Here is a 26637-nt window from a genome sequence, read left to right on the forward strand (position 1 = left end):
CGAGTCCGTCTCCTGGGCGCCGTCACCAGATGGTGGAGCCAGTGACAGAACTGTAGAGGAATAAGGAGAAGAAAGGAGGGGTGGAGGGGGGGATGAGACGAAAATTCGGAGATTGGAAAGAGCGCGGACGGAAACGCCTGTGTTCGTCGCGATGGTTGGATTTCTGAACTCAAGACGGCTGCGGGTGGATTTGCATAGCCCCGGGTTGGCGGTGGCCCACTTTTCCCCTCGCCGTCTTTTCTGAGCGGCTGCCAATGCATTTCCATTATTTGTGTCAAGGCGGGTTCTGTGATGAAGGAAATAACAGCACTGGCACGTAGTCGGGGGGGCGGGGGGGGGGGTTTACGGTCTCGACCGCCTTTTTCTGGTGCTCACTGTGAGTGGCTGATTCCTGAACGCAACCCAGATATTTACTGGGGGGGGGGGGGGGGGGGGCAGAAGAACTGAACAAGAGTGTGGAGGTGGAGAGAACGACTAAAAGACGTAAACACTTTACACATCTCCCTCTAAAAACTATCGAGATATTTACCTTTTACAAATAGAAACAAGTTTTTTTTCTCTCCATATTTTAGCTTCTAAAAAGCAAAGAGGAGCTTTGATTTATTCGTTGACTTTCATCTCCAGAAAACCAACCAGCTAATTGATTGTAAAATGTAAACTTCTAAGTCCACTGATGTGTTTAAGAAACTTGTTCAATTGTCAATGTTACAGAAATACGACACTGCGGAGGAGCAGATCAACCTTATTGATGTATTTTGTGTTTGGTGTTTTGGAAAAAGACGCTGTATGTGAATGAACTGGAACTGTAAATGATTTAGTGTTGATAAGAGGCAGAACATTATACGTTTTACTTCTTTCTGCTCCTTTTCATTCATACAAAATGCCGTTGTTGCCTCGTTTTAAATGAATGAAATAAATAATGAAATGAAAAAAGAATATACGTTAAAGCCCATTTAAGAAAAACGCAGCAGGATAATTCATACTTCCACTGGTCCAACACACCGGATTAAACATCAGGACCCACATGGAAAGAACCTATATGAGGATATATGCACATATATGAAACCTATATGCAGCATATATGCACATATATGCAGCATATATGCATATATGTACATAAAATATAGGAAAACGGCCAATTTTATATATGTCATATATTCAAAACCTATATCAGAACCTATATTAAAACATATATGTTTATATAGGTTCTGTCCATGTGGGCACACTGTGGTGGCACTATATAGAGAGAGAAAATGACTGAGGTTGAGTAGAGGAAAGGCAAGGCAAGGCAAGGCAAGGTCAATAGGGCTGAATATGTACGAGTGGAAAAGTGTGATAATGGTTCCAGGAGACGGATAGAAACATGGATGTAAAGAACTTATCAGCGTCAATTAAACGTCAGTTCACTTCCCTTTCCAGCTTCCTGGATGATCACACACACACACACACACACACACACACACACACACACACACACACACACACACACACACACACACACAGTGGGCAGAAAGATGGTGTCTCACGTTCCGTCGCCCTCCCACCCAGGTTCCACCGATACACCGGGATGTTCTGACAAAATACTAATCAATGGCTGAAGTGTACCTCATCACACAAAGACGGGCTTTGTCGCTTCATTCAGTCCAACTAAAATTGCACTTGTGCTGCAATTTCACAACTCTGCTTTGTGTTCAAAATAGCCCAGAAGCACTGACGTGAGACCGTGAACAGGTTTGCGTCTGTCGGCGTTTTGAGAGAATAGCACGGCGCTCGTACACACTTGTGTTTTTTTTTTTTTTAGAAATTCAGTCAAGCAGCACTTCATGTACACGTTGGCAGCTGAAGGACGGCGGATATAATACTGTCCGATTACGCTGCCGTGAACACGTCTGATGTAGATTCTGACGCACAAGCGTATGAGGCTCTTTCACAAGGGGTGCCGTTCAGTCGCTTCCATTAACCAGAGTTCCTACAAAGCGCTTCCAACTCGCTGGTAAAGACCGAACTACTGAACTGTGGGGTCACTTCAAAGTGTTGGCCTGCCTTCATTTTGCAGGTAAGCCCTGGTGCTCGGAGCAAAATCATCACGGTGTGGCTTTGTGAACAAACACTGTGAAGGTCTGGTAGCAGCGGCGGCAGGTGATGATTCTTCCTCCTTTGATGTTTTTCCTCGAGGTTGGCCTTACATGTGTTCGCCAAAAAGGAGTCCTTTTTCTGCCATTTCCTTGGAGACAGATTTCGTTTTGAAAACCTTGACTTGTAAACACTTTTGAGTGAACAGGGTCTTAAAGCTAAAAAAAAAAAAAAAAAAAAAAGAATTTCTTCATTTGAGATGAAAGATGAGATCGTGGGAGAATCGTTCGGAAACTCCGCCGCTGTGGGTCGATGTGGTTGGGATTTTTGCACGGTTCCAGGACGGCTTCACTATCGGGGTGTTCCTGATATGATTGTAGGACAACTCGTCAACAGGCAACTGAGATTTCCAGAGTCTTTTGGAGGAAATATATCCTGTACAATGTACTTTTGCATATTATTTTGGTATCATATGGATTTTTATTCTCGTGAAGAATGGTGTCCTTTGTGCACGTAGCTCCTTGTCCAGCTCGCTAATGACTGCATCAGTCATATTTTAATCATGTTTATCGTGTAACGTCGCGACTGCAGGAGCCCCGCGGCTCGTTAATATGCCGGAGGGCGGGTTTACGTGATGCACCTGAACGCATCACTCGAAGCCGTCATCGAAGAAGCGGCGTTTTAACTTCACGCCTTGCTTGTTTTACACTGTACTTCTGAAGACCACATCTGAGCCGGTGCACGGTGCACCTCTGTTGAATTTACACTGTTGTTACAATGTTTATGTTTTTGTATCAAATATACCTAATATCTTATGTTTTTGTGTCAAATACACTTAATAATCCTTCCAAATGTGTGAAATATACTTAATATTTTATGTTTTTGTGTCAAATACACTTAATAATCCTTCCAAATGTGTCAAATATACTTAATATCTTATGTTTTTGTGTCAAATACACTTAATAATCTTTCCAAATATGTCAAATGTACTTTGAAATCCAATCCAAGTTGTCCAGATTTGCAGTTTTGTGGACGAGTTGGCTTAAAATGCTAGTCGATGCAAAGAGGATCAAGAAATTACTTCATTTTTCATCTTTATTTTTTATTTATTTTTCTACTAAGGTACGAACCAAAAACTAAAAATTCCTCTGCTCACTTCCACAAACATATCCACGGAGTAATATTTCCATCACGTCATGTCCCCGAGGTTTTGCAAAAACAAATTCAAAATTGTTTATTTTCATTTCAACCCCCTTTTATTGGTGGGAATACGCGTTGATGCGTTTGTGTGCTTTCCATTTACGGCTGTCCGGCGTGTCGCTCTTTTTGCCCCCCCCCCCCCCCCCATCCCCGCGCTCCTAATTTTAATATGCATGATGTCTTCTTATTTACCGGGAGGGTCAGCCCCCCCCCCACCCTCACCGTCACCGATGCTCCACGTATTCCGCTCATGAAGCTCCTGCCGGCGCGAGGCCATTGTTATTCATGGACAAGGTGCTTCCACTGTCTCTGCATAATGTTGAGGATTTGAATAACTATCCCCCCGTGGCGCCGAATCTGCTGACCTAATGAGGCAGCCTGACTGATTGACACGGGAGACCATCAGCGCAGTCATTCATCATCTCCCGTGGTGAATAAACATTGGATATTTCATCCTCCCGGTGTACGCTTGATAATGGATCGCCGATCGCCGATCGCCGTCCCCGCGTCTTCAAATCCGCCCGGAAGACTTCCGAGGAGGCCGCCGGGGAAATATGAAATGACGATGGCCGTCCCGCACTCGTGAAAGAGCGTGCCGCGCCATGAAAGCGCTGGTGGCAAACACAAATTGATGTATGAAAATGCTGTTTAGCTTTTTAAAAAAAAAAAAAAATTTTAAAATTAAAGTAACTCCGGTTGACAAGTTTGAGGAGTCTTTAGGAGAGCGGTGAAACGCGGCGCCGGAATGACAATGGCGTGAGTGAAATGCGCTGGATGCTAATTTTTTTTAATATTTATTAATATTTTTTTTTTAATCGTTTCTGACGCTTGTGTATTCAGAGGCGCGCATCAAGCTGTCACTTTACAAGACTTCTGGTTGTGAATCACCGCCGTTCCGGCTCTGCTCTCGGAGACGCGGCGTCGGCAGAAACCTTCCTAAATCAGGCATCGCGCTGTCAAACAAAAAAAAAAGAAGATTATTGGGTAACATGCATAAGCCTCTTTTGTTTTCCTTGAACGTCGGTGCCAGTGGTAAATGCTACACGGCGAAAGGAAGTGTTGAAACGGCTCGAGTCAAGAGTTGGAGGACAATAACTGGGACTCTCACTCACTCTAATGCGGTTCCTTGGTAATTCACTGCAGATGAGAGGTTTGAAAAGTGAAAATAAGAGCTTTGATATGCAGATGTGGAGTCAGACAAGACGACTGACAGCTAAAGAGAAGCGATGGCAGGAGGATTTTTAGCAATCTTTGGAGAGGAGTCAGGCCTTCACTCAAAAGCAACAATAACTTGAAGCTCAACTCCTTTTTATTTTTTTTCACCTTGAAAAACAGAAAGTACGAGATCAAAAAAAGACAATTATCTAACTAAATAAACGCTAAAATGGTTTGAATTGTGATTCCTTTTATTTCAGTCATTCTTTTTCACGATTTACAAAAATTCGCCTGCTCCCCAGTTGAAGGAGAACGAGCTGAGCGCGCCCCAGACGGCACCATCAAATATAAACTCGGCGAGAGCCTGCGGGGTTAAGCCTCTTTCTCACAATCTGTCATAAAGTAACTTTGTTAGCTCGGGCGTTTCGATGCTCTTGTTTTAGGTGACGCCAAAGCCTGGGATTTCTTTGCTCGGATGTAAAATCTCTGTCACAGTATTGTCGCACGCCGAATGTGAAGTGAAGCGAGCTTTGCGTTCGACCCAACTCGTGCCAGAAGTGATGCGTCTTCCTCTTCTTCATGCATCTGCTGTACTTAACGGCCTTCCGCGCTGGGACTTGTTATCTAAGCTGTTTGATCAGTTTGCTGGGAACGTAAAGGAAGTACATTGACAATGTTTCCAAGTTATAAAAAAAAAAAAAACAAACAAACAAAACAAAATGCTTCGATTTTTGCTTTTTTGTTTCACGGAGCAACATTTTGAAAACAATGTCCGTTTCCAAGGAAACAGCAGCAGAAACGATGTAGCAAGTGATTTGGCGCTGTTGTTGGTTTCTGTAACGACATCACACACACACACACACACACACACACACACACACGCACACACACACACACACACAGACACACACACACACACACACACACACACACACACACACACACGTTGTTATTGGTCGACTCTCACAAGTGCAGATTTGGTTTCATCCCAGTTGGACGACTAATAATAAATGAATTATTTGTAACATTTCAGTGACCGAGGATTAATAGTAACGTATTTTTACACATAAAGACACATAGTTTAAAATCGCAGGCGGGGACAAAGCATGTTGGACTAAAAACATTGAGACGACTTATATAATTATTATTATTAAGTATTATAATAAGTGAATTAAAGGAGAGGAGTTGTTTGAAGTTGTGTAAATGGGAATCATCTCTCTGGGGGGAAAAAACACTGTCATCTAACTGGGAATTGCCTATCTGGGGTAAAAAACACTGTCGTCTAACTGGGAATCGTCTATCTGGGGTAAAAAACACTGTCGTCTAACTGGGAATCGTCTATCTGGGGTAAAAAACACTGTCGTCTAACTGGGAATCGTCTATCTGGGGTAAAAAACACTGTCGTCTAACTGTGAATCGTCTATCTGGGGTAAAAAACAGTCGTCTAACTGGGAATCGTCTATCTGGGGTAAAAAACACTGTCGTCTAACTGGGAATCGTCTATCTGGGGTAAAAAACAGTCGTCTAACTGGGAATCGTCTATCTGGGGTAAAAAACACTGTCGTCTCACTGGGAATCGTCTATCTGGGGTAAAAAACACTGTCGTCTAACTGGGAATCGTCTATCTGGGGTAAAAAACACTGTCGTCTAACTGGGAATCGTCTATCTGGGGTAAAAAACACTGTCGTCTAACTGGGAATCGTCTATCTGGGGTAAAAAACACTGTCATCTAACTGGGAATTGTCTATCTGGGGTAAAAAACACTGTCGTCTCACTGGGAATCGTCTATCTGGGGTAAAAACAGTCATCTAACTGGGAATCGTCTATCTGGGGTAAAAAACACTCTCGTCTCACTGGGAATCGTCTATCTGGGGTAAAAAACACTCTCGTCTCACTGGGAATCGTCTATCTGGGGTAAAAAACACTGTCGTCTCACTGGGAATCGTCTATCTGGGGTAAAAAACACTGTCGTCTAACTGGGAATCGTCTATCTGGGGTAAAAAACACTGTCGTCTAACTGGGAATCGTCTATCTGGGGTAAAAAACACTGTCGTCTCACTGGGAATTGTCTATCTGGGATGACACCCCAGATTTATCATTGAATGTGGCGGTGTTGCACATCCACAGTAGCAGCATTTTTCCTTGTTTCCATAGAGTGGGAGTGTTTTCAAAAAGTTGTGTTTACCCTCATATACATGTAGACGGACCATTAAAAAAACAATCTACCTTCCACTTGCGATTTCAGCGGCTTCCGGCACCTCAAAACGCAAAATATTTCATGTTTTCACTGCAAAATGTTGCTGAACAAACGTAAAGTGCAGAGAGAGAAAAAAAAGTTTGAACGTGAAGCTCAATTGAATGCATAAGTTGCTGTTTTTCTGTAATTAATCAAAAGAAATTGAAGCATTAAAGCCCCAACAATAAGTGAAATACATGTAGATCTTATGTTAACCATCACTCGCTGCACTAAAGTAGCACGACTGAACTCCGACCACACCGCCTTCAGACAAACCTCGGAATTTGCGACGGTCCTGAGCCATTTTTTTTTTCTCTTCCTCACTAAATAGGCTGCAAATCTAATTTTCGAACAGGCAGTGGGGCCGGCTCCCGCCGAGGACGGTCAGCTGTAGTTCATACGTGGCCGCAGAAACACTTCCAACTATTTACGCCACGGCGTGAGCTGTTTGCCGAGGCCGTTTAGCGAGCTTATGGGGGGGGATTTCCTGAGACACGATTTCCTCAGTAGTTTCCCTTCAGCAGAGCCTCTATAGAAACTGCTTAACCCGGGGAAAATATACAGTGGGCCCTTGCTCTTTGTATCTCCGGCAGTCTGCTCCTGAAAGCCCTGAGGGAGGCACACACCCACTTAAAGACTGTTAAATGATGATTGATGAGGCGTCCTCTCGATGAGCGTTCTCCCCTTCGCTCTTCCTTGGAAACAATCTGTTATCCCCAAAAACGCAGAAAGCTCGGCCCACTTTGTTGTATCGGACCCCCCCCCCCCTAATGTGCCGGCATCGGGGGATCGCTGGGCCATTAGGCTCTTAAGTGACAGCAGAGATGTTGGAAAGGCAAGTCGTCCGTGGATTGTAACTGGAGGTCAGAGGGCTGTTGGTGTGTTGTAACCCTCTGGGGTGGGGGGGGGGGGGGGGGGGGCAGCACTCTCACATGTTCCGTGTTAGAGATACCTCACTACAACATGTGGTCATGCAAAAGAGAAACTGAACCAGGCGGGTCAAGTATTTCACGCGTCAGTCCACTGAATCGATTAAAAAAAAAAAAAAAGAGTGTAAATATGAGACTCAAGAAATGCTGATTTCTACATGTAACCTTGTAACTAAGAAATGTTCTGAACCTCCACAGGTTCCGTGTTGCCTTGCCCACATGTCGTAACAACGTTCCCGGTGGATGTTGTTTCCGCACGGCAAGTCATATCACTGTTATTATCGTTGATTTCTAGATTTCGTATTGAAATACGTATCCGGCGCCTGTATTGCATGCGCCGTTCATTATTACATCAACTTCTGCCTCTGAATGTTGCAGCTACTGGAATTGAGTATTTTTGTATACTTGAGACTCAGTACTTTTACTTGAGTATGTTTTCGTAACAGTAGCGTGCTGCTCTACAATCCCGTCGATTACGTTTCCCTCTCTCTCTCTTATCGGCAGCTTTTTTCGTCCCTGATGACCGTTTCTTCTTCTTCACCCAGTGTTCAACGGCAGTTAAGCGTCCGTGAAGTTGCTAACCCACCTGATGCTTTTATCTTGACGTATCCAAATAGAACGCCGCGGCAGTGACACTTTTCACTTCACATTTAATTACTAAGCGACAGCAAACTAAACCAACTTGCTGAAACACAAAAACACAATCACTGACAAAACTGAAATAACCCAGAAAAAACAGCATTTAAGGAGACAACCCGAACTCCCATGGTGCATTGCGGCCCAACAGGTCAAGAGAGATTAAACGTTTCACTGCCATTGCAATTTCATTTGTAAAAAAATGTTCCTCTTCATTAAGTACAACTACTTCAAGAACTACATCCCTTTGGGTTTCTTGTGCTACTCGGGAGATAACTGTCTCCCAGTGTGGAAAAAAAAAAGTACATTTTACATGAGCTACTTTTTAACTTTTACTTGAGTGGACTATTTCAGCACTCTTGTTTTTTCACGAGCAATTTAGACGAGAGAACCCAGAAGAACATGCACACATAAAGACAACTAAAAAAAAACGTGATTTTCAACAAATTTTTTCTTGTTTTGGAAGAATTATGCTCCGCACACATGAACCCAGAGAACAAGACAATGAACCTGTTCATTCAGTGTCTGCTGTATGTGTCATTATGCAGACGATTCAGTGCTATTTGTAGGAGAAGCAATCTAATTCCTTCTTCCTCCTTGTTGTCGATTTTTGTTGTTTTTTTTGTTTTGTTTTTTAAACATTGAACTCTGGCAGCCATTTTCAGTGTAAAAACATGTACAGGAAGAGCCAAAATGCCACGAAGGTTTTCGACTTTAACTTGAAAGCATTGTCACGTAAACAGGCCCTCAGTGAAGGTCAGTGTTTATCAGCAGAATTTAACATTGAAGTGCTTTTTTTTTTTTTTTTTTTTTTTTTTCCTTCTCCGCGCCCCTGGACTCCTCTCACCTCCTCCAATTCACCACATTTATCCTTCGCGCTTTATTTCAACCACCAGCTGTCACTGGTCTTCTCATCTTTTCAAACCCCGGCAAGGAGTTTAGGGTTGTTTTTTTATTTTTTTTATTTCTTAAAGTAAAATGTTGTTCGTTCAGAGATGTCACAAATGGAGCCAAAATAAAGCACTTTTGGTTCCATATGTCCGTCAAACGTGATGCAACCTTGAGGTGGAAATTGCTCGGTTCAGGCTGCAGAGACAACGGACGGCATTTTCAGCTTTTCCACCGACGGACTTCACCTCCTCGCCCGGTGCACGTCCCAATTTATTGTGCATACATTATCAAATAATAGAAATCCCATTTTGTAAATTTGCAGCTTTCGTGTGCGGTGATTTCATGCGTTACGCAACGAAACTTCCTCTCCAGCGCTGGACGTTACAGCGACGTACGTGGGTTATAAGGTAAACACAAAGAGGGTCATTGATTGAGACAGATGCAGACGTTGCTGCGAAAGCTGAGATGAAATCGACAATAGAGACACATTTTTTTCTTTTTGATTCGAGACACAGTCCAGAGGAGAATTGATTGTCAGCCTGGTATTTTCATTCCCCACCCTGTCGTAATAAATCGTCCACTCCGGACGAGTATTGATGCCCCTCGTATGTGAAAAATAAGGGAGAGTAATAGAAATAAGTCGGAGGGGGATACAGTGAGGGATAGAGAGAGATTACAGGGGGAAAGGAGAGAAAGAGTTTCGCACAGGATGAATCATCGGGGGAGAAACAAAGGCTTGAAAAACAGAAAACAAGCGAACGGGCGGGGGTGAAACTGTCCCCGGCACCCAGTAGAAAGTCGCTATTGACTGTAGCGGCGTGAAAACTTAAACCCTTTAAAGGATTTTCTTTCATCAATGCAACTAACACCGAACGCCCTGACTTATCAGACAACAGCCCACTGGGCCCTTTGCCCCCACATTACAGATTTCCTACCCAGAGCATGGGAAAACTCGATCTTTTGTTTCTGCTCTCTCCGGGCCGGCAAATCTTTTTTCTGATTACTGGATGCGTGCGCGGGGACCGCGGCATTATCGGAATATTGTATTTCCTTTTACCAGAATTACCGCTCAGGCCATGGCTGAGAAATAAGAGACAAATGAACATGGCGGAAAGCGATAAAGCGCTTGTGGAGCCGGTTGGAAAAACCGTAAACGCTGACTTGGCGTGATTAAAGACAGGAAGGTTGTGTGAGTGGTCGTGTTAATGGTGCGGGGTTGTTGTTTGTGGTACACAAAAGTTGAGAATCCGTTTTGAAAACTGGCGGAAAAATGGCGGAAAAGAGGGAAAAACATGTCGTTCTTCGGTTCGGGGCCAATCGGCGAGACTCTTGTTCTTACAGCTGTAAAGATCAATGTTCACCGAAGACGATTGTTTTTCACGTTAATCTTCCGGGACCTGGCGTCATTGTTTCGGGTTGCGCAACAGTCGGCTGGACTCTTGTTCTTACAATTTTAAAGAGCAATTTTCAGTGAATACAATGGTTTTTTGGAGCAATTTCTATTCATTTTAACCTTCCGGGACCTGGCGTCCCACATATGTGGACATTATTCTGGGTTTTCTTCACCACAGTACAAAATCTGTTTGGGTCTTAGGAGGATAAATTGGAATGGTTTTGTTGTGCCTATAGCGGCCATCTGACCCCAAAACAGGAAGTGGAAGTTTTGCTGAACACGAAAAGAACAATATGTTCACTGTCAATCATGTTTACAGTAACATTCTTGTGGGTTGTTGTGTTGAACCCAGGAAACTGCATACAACTTGTAAAATGCAGTAAATGTAAACTTTTTTTCTGGAACATGCCGGCTGTGGTGGAAGACGGCAACAAGGCGGATCGATTCAGCCGCCGCCCACTCTCAACCCTCGCCGCTCTCCTCGCTCTCTGACCCCGATCCTCACCCTCTTCCTCACCTCTCCTCTCCGTTGACCTCATGTTTCCTGCGACGAGGGGCAACAACATCCCCCCCCCCCCCCCCCCCCCCCCCTTCGTGTTCCCTCAGGCTCACGCGGGAGTTTTCCTCAACCCCGTCGCTCCGATCACGTCGGATTAGCGACTCTCTCTAATTCCTCCGTCCGTCTTCGCGTCTCCGTCGCTCTTCTGGCTTTATTAGAGTGCAGAGCAGGGAAAAAAAAAAAAGAGAGGAAGAGGAATGACTCATTGTGGAGAGCTGACATGACGGCCATTGTAGTTGTGTGACGGCCAATTATAACCAGATTTTTTTTTTTTACTTTTTTTTTCTGGCACTATTTGTGTTGGTGCCGTCGACAGGATCTCAAAGTGTAAGCAAAGTGCTGCCTCCTTAATGACAGTTTACAGTGTGAGTTTCTTTTTCACCACAAAGCCTTTCCACCCCTACAAAAGCCACAAGTGTCAATTTAGCGCACCAGCTTTTCAGCCCCGGGCACTTAGCCACGCCGCGCTTTGAATGAGCTCCATTGTCAATGCGGAGCCGCTTCCATGACGGTTTGAAGCAAAAGTTACAGGGAAAAAAAAGGAAGCCAGTCATTCGACATGATTGTAGCAGTATTATTTAGCGGTTGTACAAAGAAACCAGCCCGATAAACACTCTGTCGTTCAAATAAATTCAAATGCGGATTAAATCCTGTGTGACTTGAATAGAATCGCTCCTTCTCTCCGGATGTCGTTCGTTGTGAAAGTTATCGGCCCCCCCGGGGATATCTCCGAACGCTATCTTGACATTTAAATGCAAAATGGAATCAAGTCCATTGCTCGCACGCCGTCAGGGTGGGGGAAAGAGCCGCACGCTAAGGGTTCATCCACACGACGAGAAAAACGAACTTTTTTCTGCCCGTCCACACGTCACACAATACGAGGCTTTCAGGACGTGTAGTACACACCCCAGGCCTTTAGGGGCGCTGTGACTCACCACACACAACAAAAACACAGAAGAAGACGATCCACATAGAACTTTAGAAGGAGTCTCTTGCTCATAAATCTCTATGTAATTCTAGTGCTATAGGTCTATGGCCCCGCGCCTCCTGCTGCTAGCGTCATGTAGCTTTATGCGCTCGTAGTCCCTGGTTGTTGCGGTGAGTTGATGACATCACGGACAGAGGGAGGCGATTACATCATCTTTTTTTCCACAGATGATCGTTTTTGCCAACTTTGCCGACGAGCCGGGGTTTTAGAATTTCCCATCTGTTAAAAAAAACACAGTTTTCATGCTTCTAAAACTGCCTCATGTGGACGACAGGCCAGAAACAACACATTTTAAGTGAACCGGGTGTGGACGGCCCCTAAATTACCCCCCCCCCCCCCCGAACAGACTGAATCGTCGTCATTTCTGTTCCCATTATTTTTGGACACAGTCGGTAATTAGGGTTTGCATTAGCCGAGCAGCTTCTGTCACACACTACATCTTTCCACTCTAATTAGCTCTTTGGGGTCAGCGGCGATGAAATAGAAAAAAAACAGTTATGTCAGTGTCACCCGCTTGTGAAAAAAAAAAAAAAAAAAAAACACATTTATCAGCCAAACACATCAAGAAGAAGCGACGGAAACAAAAAGGAAAAAGTGGAAATAAAGGAAGGAAAGGGTCAAAGCTAATGCAGCACTTTGCAGTAGATTTCAGATAGAAATGTGATTTATTTACTCTGAATTTGCTCATGTTAACGTCCGGATAGACAAGAAAACTCACAAATAGCCGAGTAAATAGGGTTTTAGAAATGTTATAACAGACGTAGCTTAATCGGAGCACTATAAGTTATTCACTCGGAAATATCAAAATAGAAATTATAACTGTGCTCAATTGTTTGAATTGTTTGTGTTAACCTATTTAAAACAGGTTAATACTAATCCCAAACCAGAACCCTAAACAAATGAAGCGCAGACGACAATGACACAATATTTAGTGCTGCTAACGATTACCTTTTATTTTGACAGTTCCAAATAGCACACAGTCAAAACCCAACATTTTCAACTGCAGTGGGAATTGGGAACGCTGGAGAAATAATCAAAGTATTGCACATATTTTTAAATTCCTAGCAGTGGACTTCAACAGTTTCTTTCACCTCCTTAAATTAAATAATAATAATAATAATTAATAGTAAAAGGAATCTCGGCCTTGGTGCCGAATGAGCCTCTCCATGCAGTGCCTGTGAAATCCCTGCACGACTGTTTCCATATTGTGTTTTATCCATTTTATTTTAGGAACTGTAGAATTGCACAAGGTGAACTGGACGACCGCGTAAATCTTCGGTCCCTGCAGGTTCGTTTTCACTCGATGGAACTTTGGCTGGAATCGCTGCTGCACAACCCCGACGTTTCCCTTTTTCTTCAGACTTCAACGGCTTTTTTTAATTATTATTATTATTTTTCCTTCCTGATTGGATTGAGGTCTGAGTTTTGACTCGACCACTCCAGAAGCGGTCCCCTCGGTGTCTTTTGAAACATTTCCAGCTTCCTTCAAGGTCGGCGGGGGGAAATAAACGTCTTCCCTCGCAAACGCACTCAGAATAAGGGGATGTTTTTTCACCGTTTCTGTTCCCCCCTTCCATTTTTACAGTCTCTGCAGCGCCTGCTGCTAATGGCATCCACGCAGCATGATGCCGCCTCCACCATGCTGCGTTGTGTTTTGCGGTGATTTCCAGTGTGTACCTGATGTAGAATTGCTTGGAGTGTTTTGTTTTTTCTTCTTCTTCTGCAGTTATGCCAGGAAACTAGACAAACTCTACTATCTACCTGAAGCCTGTTCAATGTGATCAGCTGATCTCCTGTTTACGCAACGTTTTCAAAGTGAAAACGATGTCGGTTCACACGGAAAATGGCAGAAAAGCTGACGGCGACGTGGTTTTCACGCCGGGCCACTAGTGGGGGCTGTTGGTTGTTTTTTTTTCCGTGTGATCGTCGTCCTGTGAACGGCCACCCAAAATACAAATTCTCTTCTTTTCGCTTGAAACCATCAGCTCATGTGTGCATAAACGAGAAATGCATGAACTTTAATTGGGGTAAATAAATATGCAAACACCCATTTTACACGAATAACGATGTCAGTTAATCATTAAGGGTTGTAAAAATAAAAATAAAATGCTGTTTTTGCGACATCTTTTCTGGGAAAAGCCAAATCACATTGACACTTTATTTTTTTTTAAAAACATCATCCGCTGTGGGTAAACAGTTTGTTTTTCATAAATAGAGAATGTACCTTCGCTTGTGTTCCCGATGCACGACTTGTTTATTTCACCAGCAAACCTTAAATGAGCTGCTCACAAGTGCAGGACGCCGCGAATAACCCACAATGCATTTCACACGCAATGTTGTTTTTTTTTTCGAAATTGCTCATAGAAATGGAGGCTAATCACTGCCAGGCAGCTTCTGAGAGCTCGGGCGTCGGCGTGGCGGCAGGTGAGGTTTGTTAAAGCGACGCGGCGACACGAGGGGCTTGACGTCTTCCCGTAATGGAGTCGAACTCCGACACGAGTCGAACCCGTGAAAAAAACAAACAAACAAACAAAAAACAACCTCCAGAACAATTATGCATCTCCTGAATAGCGCAAATCGACGCTTGCGTCATGTCACCAGACCTCTCGCTTTCTCTCTTTCTTCATTTTTTTTTTTTTTTTAGCTTTGCAGTAATTGTGATTGCGAGAGTGGCATCATATCATATCACGATTGCCTTTTCTGATTAATTGCCCTCCAGATGCACGCTTGCATATAGCCCGGCACTCAGCTCAAGGACGGCCACCTGGCGTCTGCAGTAGAGAGAGAGAGAGAGCGAGAGAGAGAGAGAGAGAGAGAGAGAGAGAGAGAGAGAGAGAGAGAGAGAGAGAGAGGCCTGCTCATCACTGTGTGATCCTGCAAGCGCCAGCAAACCCGTGTTTTTACCGGGACAGCTAATTATAGGCAGAGAAGGATGTGGAAACGGCAAACTGCCTCCAGAGGAACGCAGCAGCGTGCCCACACATTCATTTAAACACACACACACACACACACACACACACACACACACACACACACACACACACACACACACACACACACACACACACACACACACACACAGAGACGAGATGGGAGGCATCTATTGTTGGTGGTGGTGTTTAGGGGGGGGGCTGCTAGACAACAAAATGACACGCCTAAGTTCAGGACAGAGACATGTCTCTGCCCCCCCCCCCCCCCCCCAGGGCCCCCAGGTGGGCGGTGGTCAGCAAAGGTAAACGAGTCACGTGGTTCTAGTTCGGAGCCGCTGGTTCACCTAAGGGCCGAGTTCGCAGGCTTGTGTTGTTATTGTTGTTGTTATTATTCGGATTATTTATTTATCAAACGCTGGAATAGGCTCAGTCGGAAGCATTTTTTTTTTTTCGCCTGCAGCGATGACAATCACACGAATAACAATGAGGTTTTTAGTTTTTTTTTTTGGTTGTATTATTTATGATTACAGATAAAAGCTGTTTACATAAATTGGAAAAAAATAAAAAACTTTTTGTTCAGAATTGTGCATTTCTCATGATCAATTATTAATTTGAACTGATTCTATTAACATAATGGCAAATTACATTAATGAGATAAAGTCAGGCGGTCCAGGCTGGGGTTTTTTTTTTTTTTTTTTTTTTCAGTTTTCAACTAACTAAAACGTCACTGAAAGTGAAGCCGTGTTCCACCAAAACAAATCCTTGGCTCAGTTACAGAAACCCTGGCAGCTGAATTATCATCTCCAAACTCGGCGTAGAAAAAAAATGCGTCGACCTTCAAAAAAAAAAAAAAAAAAAAAAAACGCCGTCCCAATCCCCCGCCTTGATAAGTTTCACGTGGCGACGCGACGAAGCCTCGTGTGAAGCCGATCTCCGGAAAAAGTCGAACGTCCCGGAGACGCGAGCCATAACAACTGCTCCTTCCTCCATAAATCTGCTTCCAGTTTCCTGCAATTCTTTTTCTTTCCTCCCCGGCATGTTGCAGAGAGAGAGAGAGCGAGAGAGAGAGAGAGAGAAGTGCCGGTTTAAACGCAGCCACGTCATATAAGTTGCTGTGTGTAATTTTTATGGCCGTGACAGAGCGGCATGAGGTGAAGCCGGCGCAGAGGCCCCTCCGTCGGGCCCCGAACAGAGCGGGAGATGGAAACATTGATGTGTGCGATTCATCTTCATGTCACAGCTGCACTTGTGTGTGTGTGTGAGTGTGTGTGTGTGTGTGTGTGAGAGAGTGTGTGTGAGCACGCATTTTGTGTGTGTTTTATTGATAGATGTTCTGACAGCGCGGTCGTCTTCGAAACCTGTCTGAGGGAAGAAGAAGAAGAAGAAAAAGAAGAAGGAGGAGGATGAGGAAGAGGAAGGAGGAGGAGGAGGAGGAGGGGGAGGAGGAAGGAGGAAGAGGAAGGAGGACGAGGAGGACGAGGAAGGAGGAGGAGGAGGAGGAGGACGAGGAAGAGGAAGGAGGAGGGAGAAGGAGGGAGAAGGAGGAAGAGGAAGGAGGAGAAGGAGGAGAAGGAGGACGAGGAAGAGGAAGGAGGAGGAGGAGGAAGGAGGAAGAGGGAGGAGGAGGGAGGAGGAGGAAGGAGGAAGAGGGAGGAGGAAGGAGGAAGAGGAAGGAGGAGGAGGAGGACGAGGAAGAGGAAGGAGGAGGAGGAGGGAGGAAGAGGGAGAAGGAGGAAGAGGAAGGAGGAGAAGGAGGAAGAGGGAGGAGGAGGAAGGAGGAAGGAGGAAGAGGAAGAGGAAGAGGAAGGAGGAGAAGGAGGAAGAGGAAGGAGGAGGAGGAGGAGGAGGAGGAGGAGAAGGAGGAAGAGAAAAGAGGAGGAGGAGGAGCAGAAGAAGAAAAAGAAGAAGGAGAAGGAGGACGAGGAAGAGGAAGGAGGAGGAGGAGGAGGAGGAGGAAGGAGGAAGAGGAAGGAGGAAGGAGGAAGAGGAGGAGGGAAGAGGAAGAGGGAGGAGGAGGAAAGAGGAAGAGGAGGAAGAGGGAGGAGGAGGAGGAGGAGGAGGAAGGAGGAAGAGGAAGAGGAGGGAAGAGGAAGGAGGAGGAGGAAGGAGGAAGAGGAAGAGGGAGGAGGAGGAGGAGGAGCAGAAGAAGAAGAAGCTCATGTCAAAAAGCAACAACAGCCTCTTGCCTGTCATGTTCTTCTTCTTCTTCTTCTTCTTCGTCTTCTTCTTCTCCTCTTGTTTTTAAACGTGCGGCTTCGCGGCACATGAGATGCAAATATTGACAGGATGGCAAAAACACTTGCAACGGATGAAAATGAGGACTGAATGAATAAACACCAAAACAAAACACGCCTGAATCTGCAGGTTGGAAACTTTCAAGCAAGCGGAAGGTGTTGAAACTTTTCCGCAACTTCGCTTGTTTTTTTTGGTTTATTTTTTTTTGGTTTGGCAGTTGAAAACAACAAGTCGATGGCAACACTAAAGAGCGAAAAGGTGCTTCAGATGCTCGCTCGCGGTTGAAATCCGTGGAGAAAATTTAAGATTTCTTCGTTTTAATACAAATATTTGAACAAGTGCACCACAATTTCTCATTTACATCAATATTCACATTTGCTCGGAACAGTTTCAGGCTTTTTTTTTTAAGCAAAACATATCATCAATAATGTTTGTTAGCAGAATTATAATGATTTATTACTTTTACAGTCGTGGCTATGGTTCGAATACGGCAAAAACAATCTATGTATGTCACAAAACATTGTGTTATCACTAAAATATGAGTTGTGCCTGTTGTTTTGTTCATTGTTTTTATTTTATGGCATAAAAGACGAGTAAATTGCAGATCGCATGCAGCCCTGTTCCATGCTGAGTGAGCCAGGCTGGTAAAATAGTGCGAAAATAACCTTTAAATTACAATTTTTATGTTTTTCTTTGTTGTGGTGCAGAAGAATATGTAGTTAAAATGAGATAGTTCCTCAAAAACCAAACAATAACGGTCAGAAACTCGTACGAGCTCAACATAAAGCCAATTTATGGTACAAAATCGAGTAAAATGCAAAAGAAAACTGTATTATTCATGTTTTTTTTACAAGCTTACACCAACAGTATGGCTTTGAGGCTAATGCTAGTTTTTAATAATCTCAATTTGTTCAGCGTTTTGTTTGAAATTTCTACAATTTCCTTGGCGACGTATGAAAGAGGTGGGGTCTTTGGTGGATTTGTGTTATTTTCTGTCAATATCTCTCCGAAGAAGCAACATTTCTGCTTTTCCCCACCGTCAAATCCGACCAATCCCGCCGCACTAAATGACCGTTTTGGTTTCCTTCCCATCCGACGTCAGTTCTCGCCAGCGTCGCTTCGGTAACGCGTGGAGACGGCGGCCGTCGGCCGGGGGAGCTTCGCAGTAATGCGGCCTCACAATGCGACTCAGCGCCGACGGGTTTTTATCTGCATGTGCGCACGTCCGCCTGAACAGACACACATCTATTTTAATAAAAGCAAGCTGTCGCCCCCGCTGCCAGGAGGCTGTGATCGATATTTAACACTCAGTGCAGGGCTGCTTTTACTGTCTCGGTCCAACATTTGTCCATGCAGGAGAAAATAATATCAATAATACTTTTGTTTTACAGTGGATTTTATTATCGGCTCACAAATGTGGAGACTCGTCTCAGCCGTAAACAGATGACACTATATCTTTTATGGTTCATGTAAGAATCTGTTTTTCTCTCGGAGGTCAGGCGTACTCGTCGTCATCCGTTGTACTCGTCGCCTGGATTTTCCTTCCCGTCATTACTCGCAGATCAAGTTTGAACTTTTGGAAATGAAGCCTGAAAGAGACGAAAGGCTCATCTGGTTTTTTTTTTTCGGACGTTACGGATTCCGACGTCACCTTTTCTTGTCATGGACACGTCTGATATGTTTGCTGGATAATATGTTTGCTTCTTCTTGTCTGTTGTCGATAGTTTCACTTATTGTTTGGTGTATCAGTGAGGTTTTGTTTGTTTTTTTGTTAGTCTTTTATGTCGTCGTCCCCTGAAGGACGTCGACCTTTATTCACATCCTTCAAACACATTTTTCATGTTTGTCTGTTATTTTGTAAAGTAACGAAGCTGGAGAATCTCAGCTTCAACTACAAGTAACTAAGTTCTCAAAAGGAAACTTCTGTTTTGATTTTGTCAAAAGCTATATGTTTTTTTGTTTGTTTGTTTGTTTTACTCTAGTTGTGGTTGAATACCTCCTTAATAATTTGTAGTGAATATATGTTGTATTCTGAATGTGATGTTTACTCTACGACTTCTCTGGACTCTGGGAAGAATACTTATTATAGTACCTCCACCCATTTTATTTATTTATGTATGTATTTATGTATTTATGTATGTAGGTACTTATTTATTTATGTATTTATTTATGTATTTATGTATGTAGGTATTTATTTATTTTGTAGGTATTTATTTATTTATTTATTCATTCATTTATTTTGATATATTTAGATTTCATTTTTAAATTTTTGTTTATATATATATATATATGTTCTTTCATATATATTTAAATTTTTAACTGAATTTTTTACATTTTATTTTATGTATTCATTTCATTCATTCATAATGTTAAGTTTGTAAGATGATCAAAATGTAAAGAACAACACATCCCCACAAAAAAACCAAAATTATCACTGATATCACTTGAAATAAACATCGTAATTTGCCTTGGCAATCTAATATAATTTTCACGAATAAACCGGAAAAATTTGGCTATTTGTATTTTTAGATAAATTGTAGACAATAATGGGGGGGAAAGCTCTTAATCAAAACAAATATTCTGTAGTTCAAACGTGTTTGTTAATTAGTTTAAAATCTCGTCTTGTTGTTCAGACATTTTCAAATCCGAGTTTTAAAAAAAAAAAAACACTGAAAGAAGCGTCGTTTTTTCCAGACGTCACCACAAAAACCTTCCACTCCAGCCCGTTAATGTTAAAATATATCCCTCCTGAATATATTCCGTCACAACTATGAATTAGCAACAAAACGCTCGGTTCAGGTTGAAATATAATTCGAGCCTCTTCATCGCTCACGGGAATTGATGGCTCAGCATTGTCGAATGCTAATGATCTTGTCCTTCTGCTCGTCGCATGAAAAACGAGGAGATGTTCGGGGACATTTAGTTTCACGGCGGCGGGGAAAGTGCAGCTGAAGCGAGACGGGACGGGTGAGAGGAGCGCGTTATTTGTACTCCTGGTTGACGTCACGCACAGTCAACAACTTTTATACTTTTCAGACAGGATGTAAGAACATAATCGATCCTGATCTTGTTCTTTTGATTAAAAATAGTGACAATACTTTAGAAAATGAATGAGAAAACGTAGATTGACGAGTAAATCTCACCGCCACTGTCATACCCTTGACGGCCACTAGTCGGAGCTACAACCACTTGCCAAATATAATTTTCCTTGTTTTAAAAGTTATTTACTTGTTTTTTTAGTCTTTAATTTTACAATATAATCTTAAATCTACATTATAATTTTATTTAAATAAATCGTATTTCGAGATTTCGTATTAAATAGAATTTAATTTCAGCGTGGACGGATATTTTCACTCATTTTACGGAATTTTCTTCTCTAATTCAGTGTTTATATCTTATATTTGGGCTCTACTGTTTTGCAGTGTAAACCTCTGGCGGGCTGCGAACCTCATGGCACAAAAGATGTCAAACACATTTTCTTTGTTATGACCCGTCATGAGTTCCGGTTTCCTCTGAGGAGAAACTCTTTGGCTTTGCTGCCCCAGCTTGTGCACTTTCAAACTTTTCTTTGCCAGCTTTTAAAATGCAAAAAGACAAACTTGTCCATTTCTTCAATGAGGCAACGTCCGTTTTTCTTTTTGACAGATTGATTTTTTTATTTTCAAACTGACACTCTGCCATTTATTGCTCCGCTGTGCGTATAGGAGACACTTCTTCGTTATTCTTTGAAATAAATGAAACGCTATACGCTAATGCAAACACTTTAAATGAGTAGTTTTGTGACATATCTTTTTGGAAGTCTTGCCCCCTCTCCCATGTGTCTACGGGAGGAATCATTCACCCCAAGCGTTTATATATTAACCTGCAAAAAACAAAAAAACAAACACAGAGGCTCGTTCGACATAATTGAAGCTTTTATCCCACCAGGTCTGTGAAGATAACGGCGCTCCGGTCAATAACGACTCTGCATGATCTGCTTCTCACTCAATATACAGTCGTTATCGTTTGAAGGGCGTTAAGGGAAAAATGCTGTGTCGGAATAAAACGCGCGGTGGTGGAAAATACAAACGTCCGGAGTCGAGGATGACGTGACGTTCTTCATCGCGCGACACAATTTAAGATAATTCACTTTTGACTGTTTTCTGACGAGTCTCCTGATTAATGATAGATGGAGTGTAAGATAGGGAATATTATCAGGAGGAACACTCCTATTAATCACTGACCGACTCACTACTGCCACCTAATGCACAGAATGGACATTACCTCAATATACTGGACTCGTGACGCTGCTGGACATTTACCGACTTTAACGTTTAGGTGTGCTCGCGTGTGTCCGAGGCCCCCTGCTGGTTGAACAGGCTCACTTCTGTCAAGGTCCAGCGTGGACCCCGTCCAGAAATTCTGAAATTAAATTGATGAAATTCAGACTGTTAAAAAAAAAAAAAAAAAAAAAAAAAGTAGCCCAGAGGTATATGCGACGCTTCCAAAATTTTTATTTACTGTTTTGCAGCTGCTTCTTTTCCAATGATTGATTTCCAATGAGAAATAAGGGTTGCGGCGGTGCCAGAAGTTGCAATTACCCCACGCGGCCACTATGTCGAATTCATTTCACGGCCCAGCACTGCTCCGAGGGGGGGTGGTGGGGGGGGGGTTCGTCTCGATCTGCGCCGTGGCAGAAGGCCACGATCTTCCCGGGCTCTCTGGTGGCGAGACCTGGCACCGACTCCCAACCGTCAGGACTAAATGAAACCAGGCGACAAGTACAGACTCTGAATAAAGCAGCTGAACTAGGGGGGAAAAAACAACAACAACACAAAAAACTCCACATTGTATTATTCAAGATGCACTTAAAAAAAAAAAAGGAATAAGATCAAAAGTCTGACATGATTTCCATGATTGAATTAAAAATACATCACCCTGAAAGCTCAATGTTGTTCATCGTATCCCATCAGGCTTTGTTGACTATTATCCTCGCCTTAACAGCGGTGGATCATCACGGCTTATCACAAATTTAAAAAAAAAAAAAAAAAAAAAAGGAGACATGTAGGAAGCAAACAGCATTACCAAAATATGGTAATGTGGAAAAAAGTGATTTACCCCCAGAAGTTGGGCGCCGGGAGCTTCGCCGTCGTCGTCGCCGCGTTACTGCCCCCCCGTCCTCTTTATTTCATGAATTTCAACGCGGCGGGGCTTTAACGCCTCTCCTGACAACGACGCGCAGGATAAATAAATCAGGGGTTCGACCCCGCGAGCCGATCCCAGAATACATCTGGACACAAAGAGCCCAGCTGGTCCGATTGCGTGTGGATCCACTCATAAAGTCGAAGGGTTTTTTGTTTTTTTGTTGGGTTTTTTTTTCATTTAAATGGTGGAAACCAATGAAAACCATCTAATTTTGATGTAATTTGCCTTCTTTTACCGACACGCGCTGTATTTACATAATCACTCAGGCACTCTTGCATACTGGATGAGTATATTCCAAATCAATTAAATAGATTTTTGGCGACTAATTACTTTGTCTCAGCGGCAGTAATGGCGGCAGCTGGGTGAGACTGGAACAATAAGGAGGGGAGGGGAGGAGCAGATTTCTTCACATGCTCGTCCTCGCCCACATTTTTTCTTCTCCTTCTTCTTTCTTTAGATTTACAGCGTCTGCATGTGTGCTAAAGCCGCCAATACCCCGTATTCAGACTTCTCGAGCATTATATCTTTTACATTTCTCAATAAAAAACAGTCTGCCTGGAACACATTGGACGTCTCAATAACTCATTCACTGCCGGGGCCAAAGATGAAAGTGGTTTAAAGGTCTTTGAACTCCACAAAAAAGAGTGGACAAAGACGGTTCAGACAGCGTGTTGACGACAGGTCGTGTTCACAAAGGTGTTTCTTCCACCCGCCAGACACCCTTGACCTCCGTAAAAATATAAACTCGCATTAAAAGTAGGATTCAAAATGTGACACGAATCACTGCAACTGTCGGAGACCCTTGTTTCACGTTTCAGATTTACGGATATTCTGCCGTGTTAAAGCTCAACAGAGTCTGAGGCCCCGTTTACGCAACAACATTCTAAGTAAAAACGCAAAAACAATTGTGTTTTTTTGACATACGTGTCAACATACATTGCTGTGTGACACTTTTCTGAAACAAAATCTCAAAAGCGTTTTCATTCACAATGTCGTCAATGGGCTTATTGAGTTTTCTGCATGTCTGAGATCAGAACACAAACTGACAGAAGAAATAAGAGTGGAGAATAAACATTACTTTATAAGTGGTGGTGGAAAATGAATACTCGCATTCATTACTTTTATTTGTATTTATTTGACCTTTATTTGACCAGGCGAGTTGTTGGAGATCAATCCTGGCTGTAATGAGCTTTTACAAAACGAGACGGATCGACATACACAGAGAGGAAAATATTGATAAATAAACAAAAAGAGAAACGCTCAGAAATGCAGATGGGTTGTGTTACATAGTCTGTTGAGGGATAGGGAAGCTGTAAAACACACACACACACACACGCACACACACACACACACACACACACACACACGCACACACACACACACACACACACCGTGGCAGTTTGTTTCCCCGCATCAAGATCTGTGCTCTATCAACAATTTAAATGTTTTTCACACACCAGTGAGCTGTAAAAAAGCATTTGAACCACTGATTCTGTGTGGAGCTTCTTCTTTCTTGTTGTGGTTACGTCAAGGAAAAAAAAAATAAAAAATACACACCCGAAAGCAGAATACGCAATGAAAGCCCTTTTATCGGCACAGCTGGGGCCCAAATATCCCGTGAAATGGTGTTTAATATTCTGTGGCTCTCCTCCCTCCACTCACCTGGAAGCCTCCTGCTGTTTGTCACATCCTGCTCTCATGCCAGCTCTTTGCAAGGCCTCGTCCACTCTGGAAAGGACCCCTTCCTCCAGCGGCCGCCATGCCGGAGGGTTTTATTTTATTTTAATTTGGCTGTTTGCTTCAGAAAGTCCCCGCCTACACGACAACATCTCAAGTGAAAAATGCAGGTTTATGCATTTTAATTTCCACAGAAACGTTGGAAATGATGTAGTGACCATGCCAGGCCAGGAGTTAGTGCTGTTGGTTGTTTTTGTAATGAAACTACACTCATATACGTGTAGGGGTCAATACTATATGAACATTAACAATGGGGACTATTACTATTTTGGGTGAGTGATGAAATAGCCAAGTCCCAGGAGGATATGGACTGGGAGTCATGACAGTCTGGAGGTGGCCATTGTTGTTACTGTCCATCTACTGAGCATGTGCAGAAGAACTATTGACCACAGCAGTGATAGTGTTTCTGACATCTACACAGAGGCGGAACCTGAGCGTTTTCAAAAAAAATTGCGTTTCCCCCTGTTTTCACGGAGACGGAGTTGAAGTGATTGCAAAAAGTTGCTTTTCCCCCCCGTTTCCATGGAGACAGAGGCAGAGTGTTTTCAAAAAGTTAAATTTCTGCCCGTTTCTGCAGAGACATAGTTGAAGTGTTTTTGAGAAGTTGTGTTTTCCCCCTGTTTCCACGGAGACGGAGTTGAAGTGATTGCAAAAAGTTGCTTTTCCCCCCCGTTTCCATGGAGACGGAGGCAGAGCGTTTTCAAAAAGTTAAATTTTCTGCAGAGACATAGTTGAAGTGTTTTTGAGAAGTTGCGTTTTCCCCAGCGTTTCCGCGGAGGCGGAGTTGAAGTTTTTGCAAAAAGTTGTGTTTTCCTTGTTTCCACGGAGACGAGATCAGAGTTGCATTTACCCCCATTTTATGGGAGTCAAAACAACCCACCTTGGGAGCCATTTTCAAAAACTTGCACCGTTGTTGTGTAACTGGACCTCCAAAATACGACAAAAGATTTTGTGTTTTTACTTGGAATGTTGTCGCCTAAACGCGGCGTCAGAATTTAACTAGACAATCTGAAACATCAATATTTGCAGTGACTTGTGTCACGTTTTGAATCCTACTTTTAATGTTAGTTTATATTTTGGGAAGGTTGAGGATGCTAAGTTATGCCTGTTGTAAAAGGAGAGTTTTTAATTTTGAGTTTTTTGTTTTTTCATTTTTAATTTAAGAGAACAAAAATATTTTCAATGTTGAAGTTAGTGGGTCGGAAATCCTTTGTAAAATCAGATGTTCAGAAGATTTATTATTATTATTACATTTTTTTTTAAGTGCATGATGAAGCTAAACTCCTATCATTTTTTTATTTTCTCATAAATGGCCTTAATACCATTGCTTTCATTCCCAAAAAAACAAACAGCAGCGCCACCTTGTGGCCTGGCATGCTGGCCACGTCTTTTTCAAACATGAAACATTTCAGAAATGAAAATGCGAAGTGTCTTCTCCTGAAACCTCGTAGCAGGAGCGGTTAAAGCCACAGAGATTAATGTGTTTTTTTTTAAATAATACAAGGATTACATGTGACGATAAACGTGCTGCGTGTTTGTTCAACAATAATCACAATGTAAAATCTATAAATGGACATTGCGATGGTTCCTACTGGAGTGTAGATGCAAGAGACGACTGTTTTTTGTTGTTTTTTCTCCTCAGACATAACTCATGTGTGTTTGATAAGCTTTGAAAGCGGCTGGGCAGGAGGAGGTAATGTCACTATTCACCGCCGCAGCTATTCAGCCGCCGCTAACCTTGAGCTTGAAGTACTGACGGAGCACAATGACTGCTGGGCAAGTGCGAAGTCATTTGTAAAGTGTGACACCGTGTGAGGAGCTGTATAAAACCTCTGCGATTCACTCCGGCTCTGATTAATGTGACTTTCATTAGTCGCAGAGAACGAAGGGTCAAAGCAGGAAAGAAATGATCTATGAACGAGGTTATTTCTCTTTTCTTCCGGAGAAGAAGACTGCGAGCTGCAGTCTTGGTGCGTTTAGAACATGAAGAGATAAAAAAAAAAAAGAAGAAGAAATCAGGAAGTATATATGTACATTTTTGAACAGGTCTGAATTAAGGCCACCATTTATTCATGCGATGAAAAATACGCCGTTTGCATTTTTGTTTCGGGAAATTTTCATCATTTTCACATTCTGAACAATAAAGATTCCACCTTGGGAGCCATTTTTGAAAAGTTGCGCTGCCCGTGGCCCTGAGCACCGTTGTTATGTAAACGGACACCCAAAACGAAACGAAGTTTTGCAAGATTTTTCACTTGAATTTGTTGACTTTTTAACGAAATACCAAACAGCCAATGTGTTCAGGGGAAAAAAAGAATTTTCTCTGCTTCAATGCTTCAATATTTCAACATTTAATTTAATTTAATTTAATTTAATTTAATTTAATTTAATTTAATTTAATTTAATTTAATTTAATTTAAAAAAAAATTATTATTTTTTTTTTTCTTTTATTAAATTTTTTTATTTTATTTTATTTTATTACTCCCTGCAG

The sequence above is a fragment of the Blennius ocellaris genome (assembly GCF_963422515.1).
Source record: "Blennius ocellaris genome assembly, chromosome: 18".
In the NCBI taxonomy this organism is placed as follows: Eukaryota; Metazoa; Chordata; class Actinopteri; order Blenniiformes; family Blenniidae; genus Blennius; species Blennius ocellaris.